Source organism: Chaetura pelagica, unplaced genomic scaffold, assembly GCF_000747805.2.
Source record: "Chaetura pelagica isolate M959 unplaced genomic scaffold, ChaPel_1.0 scaffold115, whole genome shotgun sequence".
Lineage (NCBI taxonomy): Eukaryota > Metazoa > Chordata > Aves > Apodiformes > Apodidae > Chaetura > Chaetura pelagica.
The window spans coordinates 2939876-2945309 of record NW_009953761.1 but is presented as its reverse complement, the minus strand read 5'-3'; positions in this window follow the sequence as shown (position 1 = coordinate 2945309).

Here is a 5434-nt window from a genome sequence, read left to right as displayed (position 1 = left end):
GCGGGCAAGGCGAGGAGGCTGAGGGAGGCGGAGGGAGCGCCCAGCGCTGCTGGCCTGGCCCGCGGCCAAGCGCGGCAGCCACCCGAGCCCAGCGGGGACACCGGGCACCCTCCCCTCGCAGCCGCCCGGGAGGCTGGGAGAAGAAGAGACTTAGTTCTTCACAGCTGGGGGCTCTGACTTTGCAAGCTGAAGCGCTATTAAGATGGAGGGTGAGGAGGGGGAAGAGGGGGGAGAAAGAGGCGAGATGGAGGAAGGGACTGACGGTGCAAGGCTGAGTCCCTGCCTCTCCCTCCTGTTTTTCCCCCCTGCCGCCCCTCACTGTAATCCTTCAGGAAACAACTAGGAGCAGACCCAGGACACCAACCTGCAAAGCCCCCCCAAGGCTGAGATGCAGAATCCGTGGCACTGTGCCTAAGCTCATTAAACCTGCTGTGACACTGGGCTAATTAGCTCGAGCCTGGCATCGTGCACAGACAACTTCTCCATATCCAGGACCTCAACAAGGATCAATTCCCAGTGTCCACTCCTGTCCCATGGACATAGCAGCAGGGGAGGGAGGAGAGAAATCATGTGTGGGGTAAGACTGAAAACACAGAGACAGCAGAAAAATGGGGAGGATATTTTTATTGGCAGAGTAACTATACATTGGTGTGTATGTAACTACCCTTGGGCTCATGTGAGGATATGATCTTACTGGGAAGGACTTCAGAAACTTTAGGAAGAAGGCAGAGCCCAAGGATTGACATGGCCATGCTTGCTTAGTGCAGCATGGGGCAGGTAGCACTGGGTGCCCAGGAGCAGCAGAAGGACATTCAGAAAGGGACCTTGCACATCAAATAGCAAGGAAGCTGCCTCTCAGAGAAATCAGTCAAGCCCATCACAACCACCACACCTAAGTATTCACAGAGGACTGTACATCTTCCTGGTGGCTGAGAGGTGGATTTCTTCCATCCATTCATCATTTGTAAGAATCTAAAATCCCAAACAGTCCTTCAAGGAGGAGAGTGTGAATGAGGCCCAGGAGGAAACAAGGAGCTGCTGGAGGAAAGCCAAATACACTAGCCCAGACACCTTCAAAGTGCTATGAAAGACATCCCAGCCAGGTGTACAGTAGCAGCCACAAAGGAGGAACACTAACTTATAACAGTCAAGGAGACAAGCCATGCAGCTCCTCTCTTGAACATCGCAGCAATCTGACCAGACCCCAAGCTATGGAAAGGGTAGGCATTTCTTCTAAAGGTCTACATCAGAGCCTGTTACCTGCACCCCCAAAAACCAAAGGCATCAAGGCAAAATGGCCAGAAAGGATCTGCATAATAAGGGTTGTTCCTTCTAAGGGCACCTCTGATTTCCTAAAGATCCTCATGGTTGGCAAACAGCAGGATTGGGCTGTCATCTGTTGAATGCACCCAGAGTGGGCAGTGCATTTGTCTTCACAAGACCACTATGACATACAGAACTGCTGTGTGGACATGAGGGCCTGAGTCTGTGATAGACTCGAATGCTCAACCAGGCTAAAATATGTCCAACTCCTATGGCATTCAATACTCCAGACCTTGGTAGGGCTAAGCCTCGTTAGCTTGCTCCAGGTGACAAAGCAAAGAACTGAACCTGGGCACCTGCCTCAAGGTTTAACAGCTGAAAAGCCTCAACTATATCTTCAGGGCAGAAAAGGTAGAGGGTAAAGAGAGCTGTAAAAGTGAAGGCAGAAGAGGGGAGGGACTCCAAGGGAAACTATGTGAGACCACAATCTAAGTGGTACAGGAGGGAGAAACTCACATCTAGCCATCTTGCAGGCAAGACAGACTAAGGGGCACCCCAAAAAAGCCCGCAGTAGACCCCAGCTGAGGGCCACATGGAAGGACCTTTAGGAATGCACTGCTCCAGGGATACCTCCGGGCAGTGCACACGAGGATTATGCTGTATGGGAAATGCAAAGAACTGGTCTTTTGTTTCATGCCCTTTTGTTTTAACGTCTTGAATCAGACCCCAGCTGCTACTCCAGGAGAGGCTAGAAATTAATCCAATTAAAAAATAAATTCCCTGTGGAATCAAAACCGCTTGCTGGGTGGGGGGTATGGGCGTGCGATTCCTTTCTTCTGCAAAACAAACTCTCTTTTTCTAATCCACATTTCACAGAGGGGAGATACAGGCAGGGAAGCATTGGAAGCAAATATAACAAACAAATGATCAGGGTGATTTATAGCCCCGGTAGCAACCCGCAGCTCACAGGAAGGATGGCAGCCTCTGTCTTCTGTAGCCTGCGTGGCCAGAGACAGAAGCACAATGCCGCGTGCTGCCCTCCAACACAAACAGGCACAGAGCAACAAAACCCTTTGCCGCTTCGTTCCACTCTTTTGTTTTCCAGGATTTTTTGGTCATCCCGGACTTGTGGAGCTTGACAGGTTAACCCACACTTCCTTGGTTGGCAGAAATGATTAAACAGGGGGGGACTGCTTAGCCCGTGAAGCAGAAGGAATTGCTTTGTTTCTGTAGATCACTCCGAGGCAGCCAAGCCCGCCTGAGATGCTGAAGAAGAAAGAGGCAAGGGCTGACAGTGGAGATGGCTTTCCATAGAGCAGGGCTTCCCAGAGAGCCTTCCAGGCTTGGAGATGAGGGGTGAGGGGACCCACTGCATCCCAGCCTCACAGCTGGAGAGAAGTTGGCCGGGCCTTCTGGGTATGTGAGTGAGCAGGACCAGCTGGAGCCCATGTCCACATAGCCTGGCATCTCCCTGCCAAGCTTAGCAAAGACCCAGTAAAGTCCTGCTACCCTAGGGCTTGTGCTGCAAGGGGATATCACCCCAGTTGCCCTGAGACCATGCAATCATGTGCTGAAGGGAACCAGGGCCAAGGAGAGAGTGAGACTTCCAAGATCTTCCTAAGATCTCCTGGGAAAGGGGGAACATATATAATATGGCCATCTATTCTTAAAGCCTGGCTTGCTTCCATCACCCCATGTGTTAAGGTGCACATCCTCCCTCAAGGTACATGTGGTCCTGAGGTACTGGGCTGGATATCTGTGGAAGTCTTACCTTCTCTTGCAATCCCAAAATGTAATACTTTCTGGCTTATCTTCATTGACAAAGATCCTGGAGAGAATCGCAGGCACCTGCTGAGAGGAGGAAAGTCTTACCCCATTGCACTGGGGACAGCAACACCATAGGACATATGCAAACTCATTGTGCTGCAGGTGATAATGAGAAGGACCAGAGCCGTAAGTCCCTGTGCTCAGCTGCAGGAATGAAGGGAAGAGGAGGAGGAGATCCTGGGTTTTTGTCACCCTCTGAAAGGCAATGACTATCTGAGGAGATGGGAAGAGCATCCACAAACTTGATTTCTAAGAGCTAGATCAGATTCGGGGGAGGGGAAGTAAATTTAAAGCTAAAGAAGGGAACTTGGGGTGATATTCTGGCCATTTCCAACTTGGTTGCTGTTGGCATCAGACTGGTAGTCTAGGTGTGCTAGGAGCAACACATTACCCAGGGATTCAGCTCCACAGGGGTGGCTGGGTGAGTCTTGCTTTTTTCTTTGCCTGGCACCCATCTCTCTCAGAGGAATTTTGATTTCTGTGTTTAAGAGGTACAGGGCAGCTTGGCAGCAGAGATCTGACCTCTGGACAGTATGGATCGCCTCTTTCTTAGCAGGTTCTGAGTCTCCACAACAAGACTAAGTGCAAGAGAGCTGGTAAATTATTAAAACAAGCTTGCAACAGCTCTGGAGAAACCACCAGTGCCTCAGATTCAAAGGAAAGGCTGCGGTGTGAGAATCCCCATTAGTAACAATACGCACAGTTTGCAAGAACATATGTCCCCACATGGAGCGATCAACCAATCTGGGCTGTTTAACCACAATATTTCAAAGAAGTGCCTTTAATGCAGCTGATCCATATGTTTATTTCTGAGCAGTGAAACGGGATTCTTCACTAGCCTTTCAGAACATTTCTGTAATGGACTCTATCCAAACTATCGGGGAGAAGGCTCTGCTCCAGCGGAGCGACTGATAGTACTTTTTGAAACTCAGAGTCATGACTGTGGAAAAAGAATAATCCAGGAAGACAGAAAGTGCATTTTGCTCTCTTAAAAAAAAAAAAAAAAAAAAAAAGGCAAGAGGAGGAAGACTCCACTGGGAGCCTCTTAAGAAGGGGTTTGGATCACAAGCACGTGAGGTTGGGGCCAGGTGGATGGGAAAGAGATTTCCAAGCCTCTTCTGATGTGGATGCTTGAGCACGCACTGAAAATACAGCCCTTTGCACCCTTCTCTCCTGCAAAATGTGTGGGAGGTGAACGCAGGTCCTGGTTTATTGATTGATTGATTTTTTTATAAAGAGTAAGAGCTCCTCGTGGAATAGCAGTGTCTTTGTGGGAGGGGGAGGAGGGGGCGAAGCTCTGGTCTCCTTCCCTGCTCGATCTAATCCTAATTAAAAATAAATTACATGCTGTATGGAACTTGAAATGGCAAAGATAATCCTGTTACACACGAGGAGCCTCCCCGCTGCCCCCTGCCCGTTCCCGGCCGGCAGCCCCGTTCCCAGGCACGCAACTCGACCCCGGACCCCAAAGCCGGGACCCCGACCCGCTCCTGACCCCGGGCGGGCACAAGGTGGCCCGACCCAGCCGTGCTGCCACCCCCACACCCCACACCCCCCGACCCCTCCAGACCGCCGTCTGCGGAGCTCCCGCGGGCAGGGGACAAGAGCTCGGAGGAGGCTTTTCGTATGGAAACCAGGCGCTGGGGCAGCTCGCGTGCCGACCCGCGCAGCGCCCCGCGCAGCGACCGCGCAACGACCTGCGCAAGAACCCGCGCAGCGCCCCGCGCAGCCCCGGCATAGGGGATGAAGCCCCCGGAGGATGCTACATCTCATCGTGCGCGCAGCGGAGCACTTCGATCCGAGGCTTCCAAACCCCATTTAGTTTTTTCCCTCTCTCCCTTTAAAAGGCATCCTTAGGTTCTTTGCCACATGGAAAGAGGGAAGGAGAAAAGGGAAGGAAGCAAAGAGAAGAGGGAAAGGAAGGAGGAAAAGAAAGCAAAATAAAAGAATAAAAAATATTAGAGTGAGAAGAAGGAAAGGAAGGAAGGAAGGAAGGAAGGAAGGAAGGGAGGAAGGAAGGAAGGAAGGGAGGAAGGAAGGAAGGAAGGGAGGAAGGAAGGAAGGAAGGGAGGAAGGAAGGAAGGAAGGGAGGAAGGAAGGAAGGAAGGGAGGAAGGAAGGAAGGAAGGGAGGAAGGAAGGAAGGAAGGGAGGAAGGAAGGAAGGAAGGGAGGAAGGAAGGAAGGAAGGGAGGAAGGAAGGAAGGAAGGGAGGAAGGAAGGAAGGAAGGGAGGAAGGAAGGAAGGAAGGAAGGAAAAGGAGGAAGGGGAAAGGAAAGGCATGCAGTTCCCACTTAGGACCTGCAGCTTCCCTCCTCGTAGGGTGCCCTCCCTGCAGGCCGGACCA